This window comes from Leopardus geoffroyi, chromosome C1 (genome assembly GCF_018350155.1).
Source record: "Leopardus geoffroyi isolate Oge1 chromosome C1, O.geoffroyi_Oge1_pat1.0, whole genome shotgun sequence".
NCBI classification, from domain to species: domain Eukaryota; kingdom Metazoa; phylum Chordata; class Mammalia; order Carnivora; family Felidae; genus Leopardus; species Leopardus geoffroyi.
The window spans coordinates 218,667,793-218,678,804 of NC_059328.1; the positions used below are offsets into that span (position 1 = coordinate 218,667,793).

An 11,012-nucleotide genomic window follows, 5' to 3' on the forward strand; every position below is an offset into this window, starting at 1 on the left:
GGAAAGTAGTCTTGGCGTTTCAGAGCCTCTCTTACTGCTCTCCCTGCCTGGAAGTGTGCCTTTACCTCTCCCTTCTTCTCTGCCCAGAACACCTGCAACTATCACCTCCTCTTAGCACCCGACAGGGCAGCCCCCCCCCTCCCCCGCCACGGCACCCCGGTGGGTTTGTGTTCAACGTTCCCCGTTGTCACCTCTGTGCCCTGGCCAAGGGACCCGGCTCGCTGCTGATGGACAGGCCTGGGAGGGGAGGGTGAGCACCGGGGGAGAAGGTGCCAGGCACCCTCCGCGGGGAAGGCGGATAGAGGTGGGAGGTGACGGGGAGGAAGGTGACAGGTGGGTGGGGACGCTCCCGGAAGATGACGCGGCAGTGAGTAAGGGTGGAAGCAGGCGTGGGGAGCCAGCTCACCTCCAGCCCGGCCACCGCAGCCACAGACCGGGAGGGGCCGGGCACCGAGCCGGGGTGGACGAGGCGTCCCGAGAGGAGCCGGCAGGCTGCCAGCCAGCCATTCATGGCAGCTGGCACCGCCACGCCCTCTTGGGCTGCCACCCCAGCCCTCCTCCGAGGGCTCGGTAATGGGAGACTCACCGAGGACGCCGTCAGCAAGGGCGGCCGCTGATTCATGGTGTACAAGCAACGGTGAAGTCCTTTTTCCACTGTTTGCAACAGACTAGGTGCTGTGCCCAGTAACGGTGACCGTGCCAGTGGGTCCCCACCGCGCCCTCCCCTCGCCTGACCTCTCCGGCCCCGAGCGGAGGCTCCTCGCCCCGCTGCCGCAGCCGCATCCTGGAGAAGCACCGGAGACGGAGGTCGACGCTGCCAGCCAAGCAGAGGCAGGGGGTGGGCTGCAAGCCCGTTTCCCGGACAGACGGAGAAGGGGCGGAAATGGAGGTGTCGAAGTCCCCAGCAGGACTCCCAGCAGCCGCATGGCCGGGGAGACCGGTGGCAACAGGATGGGGGCATCGCTGCCTCGTTCATTCATTCACTCATCCGGTCATTCGCTGCTTCATTCATTCATTCACTCATCCGGTCATTCACTGCTTCATTCATTCATTCATCCACTCATTCACTGTTTCATTCATTCATTCATCTGCTCATTCACGGCTTCATTCGTCCGCTCATTCACTGCTTCATTCATTCATTCACTCATCCACTCATTCACTGCTTCATTCATTCATTCACTCATCCGGTCATTCACTGCTTCATTCATTCATTCATCCACTCATTCACTGTTTCATTCATTCATTCATCTGCTCATTCACGGCTTCATTCGTCCGCTCAGTCACTGCTTCATTCATTCATTCACTCATCCACTCATTCACTGCTCCATTCATTCACTCATCCACCCAGTCACTGCTTCATTCATTCATTCATTCATTCGTCCACTCATTCATTGCTTCATTCATTCACTCATTCACTGCTTCATTCATTCACTCATCCACTCATTCACTGCTCCATTCATTCATTCATCCACTCATTCGCTGCTTCATTCATTCATCCACTCATTCGCTGCTTCATTCATTCATTCATTCATTCACTGCTTAATTCATTCATTCATCCACTCATTCACTGATTCATTCATTCATTCATCCACTCATTCGCTGCTTCATTCATTCATTCATCCGCTCATCCATTCGTTCTTCATACCAGCAAGCCACCCCTGAGGGTTTTTACCTGTCGGGACCTGCCAGGAGCCAGAGAATCAAAACAGACAAATGTATGTGGCTCTCAGCACCAAGGGAGGCTTACGGATTCTCAGGACACCCTTCTGTCACCTTCTCATTCGCAAGGGAAGGATCCCCTCCAGGCAGCCGGCGATAGGACATGTTGGTGGCTGCCGCGGTCAAGGTGCTGGAGCCCAGGAAAAATTCCAGAAGCATTCCCAGCGCACAATTGCTTAGATCTATAGGGATGGAGTACATTTCTGCAGAGTGCTTAGGGAAAAGGGCTCTGACAGCCACACCATCGGGCTTTCCACCCAGCCCCTGGGATCCCGGGGGAAGCCCATCACCCAAAAAGCAGCAGCCACAGCTCATAAAGGTTGTCACCTGCAGCATCTCTGCGGGCTTGTCCCCGATGAATGGGAGTCACCTGCCCAGAAATGCTGGCAGCCGTGCCCCCTCCAGAGGGGAGACCCAGAGCCAGAGAGTGATGGAGGCAGGGGTGCAAAGCACTCCAGAGCAGCCCCTACGTGTGCTCCAGGGGCGTCACTGAACCCACATGCAGGGAGCCAGACCCAAAACAGCTGTGAGCCAGGGTATCTGCATGAAATCCCAGCTGCAGAGATTTACCTGGGCCAGGTCCTTAACCTCTGCAGACTCGGTTTCCTCCTCTATAAATTAGGGACACAGTTGCTGTGCAGATTGTGTGTGTTTGTGTGTGTGTGTGTGAACACGGGAAGAGGTTGGGGCAAACCCCAGCCTACAGAAAGCACCTTTGAGAGTCGGTTGTTCACTCTGAGACGTGTAGGCGACCTTTCCGGAGCCATGTGTCACACACCCGCCACCCATTCAGTCCTCTCCCTAGAGAACGTTGTGGTCAAACCAGCCGTGTAGCTATTTTTCACGTTAAGCACATGTGTTAGGCATTTTCTTAGCCTGCATCTGAGGCTGAACGTTTATTTCCAGGGAGAAAGCACAAAGCACAGATGAAGCTTACCCCAGAAATAAGTACATAAATCCACACGGCCTTTGCAGGCTGCTCCGAGCAGAGCAGTGATTGGAAACACGGCTGCCAGTCAGAATCGCCTGGGAGCTTATTAAAAACGTTAGCTCCCCTCCAATGCCACCTCTCACCCCTGAATGTCTAACTCAGTCGCTTCTGGGGACCTGCACCCTTGACAAGAAGCCAAGACGGCGGGGCCATAGAAAGCCTTCCCGGAGGAGAAGATACTGCACAGGTGCACAGGGTCTGCAGCGAGGAGAGCCAGTTGTCCAAAGGGGGAGGCAGTCGGGGAGAGGGCCTCTCAAGCAGAGAGGACAGCGAGAGGAGTGCGGGGTCTGGAACTGCTCGGCGGGTGCACAGAGCTGTAAGCACTCCTGTGTGGCTGGAACGGCAGGGAGGTGGCAGGTCTGGAGCGGCTGCAGCGGCTCACGATGCCCGCGACGGTCATGCTGCTGCACCAGCCGCGATTGGAGGCTCTCACGGCCCCCGCTGGCTGTCCCTGCTGTCTCCCCGCGTCCCCCCAGGAGGTAAGCCATGAGGCCCTGCCGTGGGACCAGTCCTCAAGAGGCATCTCTGTCAGGCCACTAGAACTTAACAATGACTCCAAAGACCTGGGAGTGCCTTCCAGAAGCGTCCCTCTCCTCCCTTCTTCATCCCATTATGACCCTCAGGGGCTATCTTTGCTGGGTGAGAAGGTGGGCAAAGGTGGGGCGGCTTCCTCCCAAGATCCCCGGAATCGCATCCCCAGGTGGGCGGTGTCCGGCTGGCCCGATGGAAGCCAGCCTTCCTCCCAAACCCACAGAAGGTGCCAAGGGAACCGGCGTCCTTCTCCAGCCATGACAGCTGCTGAGTTCACTCACCAAGGGATCCTTGAGGAAAGGGGTTTGCACGGGTGCCTCAGAACAACGCGGCATTAACTCTTCAGTGTTCACTGGGCATTTACTGTTTGTCAGCACAACCTAGGGGCTGATGTCTCAGCACAGGAAACAGCCCCAGCCCCAGCCCCAGCCCTGGAAGAATTTAAAATACAACGGCAGGAAAAGAAAAAGACAAAAAAGCGAGTCTATAATTGGGATTATTTTGGTGACACAGCTGCTTTTTAAGTTAGTGGCATCTAAGACAATTGGAATCCATCCGTGTAATGTATGCTCTGGGCACGTGATGGTGTTATTTACGAAGAAACACCACAGCAGCCCTTAGTGGGCAAGGAGGGGCCGGACCCGGAACAAGGTCGACAGCAGAGCCTTAACATCGTGTCACTCTGTTGACTCCGAGTTATGGCAGCTACGGTTACACCGACATCCCGATGACACATGTGGGTTTTAAAAGACCGCCTTCACTCATCCCAAACCGATAAAAGGAATCTGCAATGCCGCGATGTGCCCTGTCCTTGGTTCTTCAGGCCGTCCGAGAGCGCAGAATGGCAGAGGCCCCCAGGCGATGCGGCCCGTGGCCCGTCGCTCTCACTGGCGGGCAGGGCCCACCTCCTGGGACCCCACTGGCCAGGCCCCCGAAATGCCGTGTTCACCCTGTTTCCAGCATCTTCGGGGCTTGGCTACAAAAAGGCGTCACAAAGACCGTGTTCTGCAGACTGACATTTCAAGAATTTTGTCTCAGAAGCCAAGTGGTCAGTTCCATCTATAACCAATTTTCTTTTTTTTTTTTTTAATGTTCTATTTTATTTTTCAGAGAGAGAGAGAGAGAAAGAGGGAGTGGGGAAGGGCAGAGAGATTGGGGGACAGAGGATCTGAACCCGGCTCTGCGAGGAGAGCAGTGAGCCCGATGCAGGGCTCGAACTCATGAGCCATGAGATCGTGACATGACGCTTAACCGACTGAGCCACCCAGGAGCCCCCAGTTTTCAAAAAAATTTTATTTCTCTTGATCTCGATCTTGTAACCCTTTCCCCAGCGGATCTCTCCTTTTCTCGTACTTTAATTATCTTTTATAAAGGGTTGCGTGTGGTCGTAAGGAATCTCAATTGCTTTATGAAAAGTGAGTATATAAATTACAAAATATTATATACAGCATATATAATCACATATAAAATAGAATATTATATAATAAATAGAATATGTGTATATATAGAAACATATAATTTTATTTTATATTTATTATATTACATTATTCTATTAACCAATTTATCATTTAATTAAATATAGTATGTGGGTTCTCAAAACCAGTTATATACAAACTTCACTGGGATGTTTCCTCAGTAGAGGTACTGATCAAGGTATCCTTAGCCTTCTGGAACCTTAAAGGGTTCAGGCGGAGTCCCAGCTGCTCAGGGCTGGCCATGTCCTTCTTTCCCCAGCCTGGAATTCTGGTCTGGAATGCCACAAGGGTTAAGGAGGTCAGCTTCTGCTCTCCCAACCCCAAGGGGGTCCATACATCTGAGTCCAGGCTCCCAGACTGTCTCCAGTTATACCAGTTAAGCCTGCCAGATGGATGGACAGACACACACACACACACACACACACACACACACAGGTTTGGGGTGGGGGGTTGTATGTGTGCGTGTATATACCTCCCAGAGACAAGTTCGGGGGTCCTAGACGCTGGCCTCCCTCTCTCGGACTCCACCCCCCCTGAGCCCTCCCCTGAGCCCAGTTTGGCATAGTTAATTCGAGGTGGGAGCCACTGAAGAGAACACCCCGCTTCCTCGAAGGGTGTCAGCCCACAGCGGCCAGAATTTTCCAGCATTACAAGAGAGGCTGCAAACTACACTTTTGGTGGGACCTCGAATTTTCAAATGTGGGAACAAATATCCCTTGGGACCAAACACGTCCCGCAGGCCTCCTGCCTTCAAGTCTGCTTTGCAGAAGGTCCAAATGACAAACAGAGGCTCCTCATGGGGAGGGAGGTGCGGGCCCCCGTCTTTCAGCCCCCTTCCAGCTGTACTCCCCCGCCCCCCCAAAAGCCCAACCTAAACGTTCTAACTACCTCTTGGTGTAATTTATGAGAGCACTAACTGAATTATAAAGGCGTCTATTCAAACAGGGGGCCTGGCCAGTGAAATTTTCACCAACTACCAGATTTCCAACTGTTTTCCATTGACCCACATATTAAAATAGTAGAAGCCGTTGGTCTCATGAGGTTTCTGGACCAGCCTGGATCCAGCAGGAATGACGCTCCAGTTGTGGAATTTCGCTAGGCAACAGGCCCCAAACAGAAAATGTCAGCACTTCTGAGGAATAATGCAGGGTTTCTGGTACACTCTCCCCCACCCCTTTCCTTTCTTTACCCAGTTTCTGTCCTTTTATTTTTACCATTCCTTTTAAGGGTTCATGTGTGTTTTTTTATTACTATAAGGAGTACTTACCTGCCTAAAATGACCCTCTCTGACTCACCAGACATGCCTTAAAATTATCATGCTGGCGCCTTCTCTGGAATAAGATTCGACTCCGTTGAAATGTCCACCTTGAAAGGGCAATGAATTTGTGCCTCATCACGGGGGTCGGGGTTTTAAGGAGAATTTCAAGAGAGTATCTAGGCATTGCTCGATGGCCAGACAACTAGCCGACCCAGAGGAAGGCAGCTCAGGAGGGAGCAAGGCCAATGTCAAGGTCCAGCCAAGAGTCTTTGAGCCTGGAGAAGGATTCAGGCACCAGCATCATCCAAAGGGGAACCATAGAAAGGCACCCAGGAGAAGCCAGTCTGCCACTCTACCCCTTCTGTGCCACACAGGATGTAAATACCCATTAAATAAATACAAACTGAGGAGCGTCCGGGTGGCTCAGTTGGTTAAGCATCCGACTTCGGCTCAGGTCATGATCTCCTGGCTTGTGGGTTCGAGCCCCACATCGGGCTCTGTGCTGACAGCCCAGAGCCTGGAACCTGCTTTGGATTCCGTGTCTCCCTCTCTCTTTCTGCCCTTCCCCCACTCATGTTCTGTCTCTGTCTCTGTCTCTGTCTCTCTCTCAATAAGTAAACATTTAAAAAATAATAAAAAATAAATACAAATTGAGAGATCCCTCCTTCGTACACTTTATTATCCTTCCGTTCAGTGACACAGAGCAGGATGGCTCCCTGCAGACCCACAGGGGCTGAATCCTCTGGTCTTTTCCCACAAGACTCTGCAGAGAACTCACTCTGTAGGGATTTCTGTTGGAACAGGAGATGTGTAGGGAGTTGGGAGAGTATAGTGCGTTGAATGGTGGTACCCCCCCCAAAAGATATGTCCACCTCCTAAGCCCCAGAACCTCGGAATGTGACTCTATTTGGAAACAGATCTTTGCAGATATGACTAAGTCAAGGACTATGACATGAGACCTGGTGGGTGGCGATGAACAGCGCCCTCGCAAAGGATCGAAGACGGAAGACATGGGGAGAGGAGGAGGAAATGGAGGCAGAGAATGGACTGGTGTAACCACGAACCAAGGAATACCCGGAGCCCTGGAAGAGGCGAGAGGCAAGGAAGGACCCCCCCACCGGAGCCTCTGGCCGGAGCCCAGCCCTGTGCACACCATTATCTCAAACTTCTGGCCTCCAGAACCGTGAGAAAATAGGTTTCTGTTGTTTTAAGTCACCAAGTTTGTGCTGACTTGTTACAACAGCCCCAGGAAAGTGTAAGAGGGAGCTGTCCTTGGAAGGGGGCTCCGTCCCCTTGCCCAGCAGGGAGGCCAGGTCATTTGGGGCACAGGACTGTCATCTGCAGAGAGTGACAGCGGGGCTCCCTAACGAGCCGACCTCCGGGTCACCCGTCACAGAACCTTCGTCGGCACCCTGAGGCCCCAGCTCCAAATATGTGCCTGACACAAAAGTCAAAGACCAAAAGAAATCGACCAATACAGGAAAAAAGGGGAACTCTGAGTTAAAGCAAACAAAAAAGAGAGCAGAATAAACCTTCAGAGAGTCTATATAAAATCTCAGAGAGGAAGAGAGAGAGTCCCAAGCAGGCTCTGCCTATCAGCACAGAGCCCGACGCGGGGCTCAAACTCACGAACCATGAGATCATGACCTGAGCCGAAGTCAGACACTTGACCAACTGAGCCACCCAGGCGCCCCGATCCTAGAGGTCTTTAAATGGAGAAGGGAAGTGAGGAAAGAAATAACACAGGGAAACATCAGAATTGAAGGACCCAGGTCAACACACTGAGGGGCTGCCCACAGCCATTGACCCCGGGGGTGACTCCTGAACCCCGTTTTGTGAGTGGTGCTACCTATCTGTCTTCCCCCCCACCCCCACTCCCTGTGAGGCACCATCACTCCCAGCGTATGATTAAACAAAATGATAACATTTACACGTTTTCATGTTGAGTAAATTATCCCGAAATAGAATCTGAAAGTTAAACACACACACACACACACACACACACACACACACGTGCACAGTGTACCACGTAAATACTTTTGACTACACACTTCTCCCTCTAGAAGGCCAACAATCCCCGTGAGAGGACACTCTGTGCACGGGGCCCTTGCCACACCCCACCACTGTTCCCCACGCCTCTGAGACGCCCCACATCCCTCCTGTTCCCTCCTCTGCCCTCACCTCCTTTCCAGAGGCCTCCTCTCAGGGACTTTCCGCCACCACCTTGGGCCCAGAGGCCACCCTGCTGGTTGAGTACCTGCCCTGCCTCCTTGCCTCCTTCTCGACCTCTCCTTCCTCAGGGGTTTGTCCTCCAGTGGCTTCGTGGGGAGGTGGGGGGAAGCAGGCCTTAGGTGGAGGAGGGCGCCTTGGTGACTCTGGTCCTTGAGCAGCAGTGGAGAGGAATTCTGGCCTGAAGACTGTTTCCCTCTGAACTTGGAACCTTCCCCCGGGTTCCCAGCATCCCGGCCGCTGCTCAGAGCCTGCGAGTTCTTTGAGGGGTATCTTTCTGCCCTTCTCCTGCTTCCCTCCATTGACCGCGTTCTCACTTCTTGGCCTCTGGAGGCGGGGAGGACAAACAGAACAAAGCAGAAAATGAGGCCCCAGAGGGCCAGCTTCGGGAGGACTTGTGCTGTGGAGGGGGCCAAGCCGGGAGACCCAGGGGCAGCTCTGGAACATGGCCAACTCGCCCCCCCAGTCCCGGTGGCACCGGGCAGAGCAGGACACGAGAGCCCTGCGGGCAGCTCCCCGCCACCCCGTCAGGAACCTTCCCAAGTGTACCAGCCAGGGTCCCCGCGGTGCAGGAGGGGCTGTCCCCAGCAGCAGTTTCTGCCACTCCTAGTCACACAGGAGACTCCTACGCGGACCCTGGGGCCCTTCCCTCGCAGTGTCTGTTCCTCCGTCTCCTCAACTATTTTCCAGGGGATTTCTTTGACTCCTAAGCCTTGTCCTGAGGTTTCTCCTCTAGTTTTGATCCCACAGCCCTTCCTTGCTGTGACTTCTACTCTCGGAGCCCTATTCGTGTTGCACAGATGTGTGATATTTTCTCTAGTTCACTGAAGACACCGACGAAGCTGCGTTTTGGTCAGAAGTGTTCAGATCTCTTTCTTTTTCCTTTTGATCTTGCTGGGTTGATTTTTTTTTCCTTCCTTTATTGTGTCAGCTGGATCATCTGTAAAGCAGACACAAAGAGCAGGGTTAGGAGTGAATGACACCAGTTGGCAGCAAAGCCGATGACGGTTAAAGTCCGAGCAGGCGAGCGTTTCCAGCTTGCCTCCAGACTCCAAGCTTGGGCTGGAAAGCTGGGCCTTCCTCCTCCTCCGTCAGCAGGTCAGGTCACACTCCCCCCACGCACGGCCGAGATGCCAGCTGGAGGAGGGGCTCTGGCCCACCTGTGCCAGCCGACGCGGGGGTCTGGGCCACCTGCTCCTGAAGGTCCTCTGTGCCCCCCGGCCCTGGCCAGGCTCCATCCCAGAGGTACTATTTCCATGGTGGAATGGACCACCCCCGGGGACACACAGCTTTGTCACCTGGTGGGTGGAAACAGACAGGAGGTGAACCACCAACTCTCTTAAAGGTTGCGTTCTTAAAATCTCCTAAGGCAGGACCCACTGGGCCAACCCATCCACCTTCCAGAAGGTGACGTTGCTTTTGACTCAGTGCCTTGGCCGAAGGGGGGGGTAAGGAGGCTTTCAAAGGTTTCCACTTGGTCTCCCCATCACGATCGCTCTCACCCTGCGTTCCAAGGGTCCGGCTCAGGATTCACACGACTGCCAAACATATCAATCCGAATGCAGTGTTGAACGCAAGACAGTAAGAGTCAACTATTCAGACTGTCGCCGCAGTCTGGGCCACCGTCTTGTGCCAGGCGCATACCTCGTGGGATGGGATCCCCTTCGCCAACCAGGCTGTGAGCGATCTGGTCCCTAAACGCAGTTCTTGGGTTCTCTGAGAAGCAGAAGCACAGACAGACATGCAAGAGATTTCTTGGGCATCACACCTGTGGAAAGTGAAAGGGGGAGGGGACAGGAGATGGGAACAGCCTTCAGGCGGTGATGCAGGCCTGGCTCCTGTGGGAAGAGAAGGAAAGAAGGACCGGGGAGGAGAGGACCAGGTGAGCCAGGCAGCCTTGAGGACATCTCAGCCTTGAGGACTCATCGGGAGTGTGGGTCATCCTTAGAGGGGTCCCGTGGGGGCCAGAAAGGATGAGCCTGGTACGTCCACTGTCGCCCATCACCGGCCTCAGCTTGCAGTCAGGACAGAGGTGACCTCGGCTGTGGAGTTTCTGGAGGGACATCAGAGGGGTCCACCCCCATGGCTGTCGCGTCCCTCTCTGAATGCTCTTTTCTTCTGCGTCTGTGTGTGTGTGACCGTTCCGCTTTGCTGTCTGGGGAAGGGGCTGGCAGCTGGTGGCACCCTCACAGAGGGTGATGCTGGGCCAACAGTAAGCTGGGACCTCAGGAACGGGGTCCGGGGCAGGGGGCAGAAAAAGTCAAACTGCCAGGACTTGGCCCTGGGGTGCACGGCAGAGGCCATGCCAACTTCAGTCCTCCCGGAATAACTCCTTAAACTTCTCCAGTGCGGAATCCTTGGTCGGTCGGTTGGTGGGTGGGTGGGTGGGTCAGCTGCAGCGGGAGGCGGGGTGCTCTGGGAGGGGACCCACGTTTAAATGGCAGCTATTCTGGGGATGAGGGGTCAGGTGGTCCACAGCCTCCCCCACGTGGCGCACCGCGAGTCCCGGGCGTCCCCAGGCTCCGCGGGGCTGACGCGCCCTCCTGGAGGCTGTCCCTCTGTGAGCGTCCACATGAGGATCCCCCACCACCTCCCCAAAGGTGTTGAAATCTCTCATCCTGCGCAGGATCCCCTCCCATTCTCTTTCCTTTTGTGACTCTCTAAGGCCATCTCAAACAAGTCACAGAATTTATAGCTAGAAAACTGTATTGGGGATGCTTGCAAATCATTCTCTCTGGCTGCTTCCGCCCGTCTCCTCCCGACCCTGCGCTTGGCTTCGCCCTGAGCTCGGCGCCACAGTCAGTCACCC

The 11,012-nt window shown here is 54.3% G+C and overlaps 1 long non-coding RNA gene across 2 annotated transcripts; it reads right to left on the reverse strand.

Annotated features, from left to right (window-relative positions):
- Positions 1-6,636: 6,636 nt before the first annotated feature.
- On the reverse strand, positions 6,637-9,914 carry LOC123596973. 2 transcript variants are annotated; one of them, XR_006711905.1, is made up of 3 exons: positions 9,706-9,914; positions 8,753-9,143; positions 6,637-8,530 (listed from the first exon to the last, which is right to left on the reverse strand). It is a non-coding gene; the product is annotated as an uncharacterized LOC123596973 (long non-coding RNA). The 2 variants fall into 2 exon arrangements; XR_006711903.1 differs by having other exon boundaries at positions 6,637-9,143.
- Positions 9,915-11,012: the final 1,098 nt, after the last annotated feature.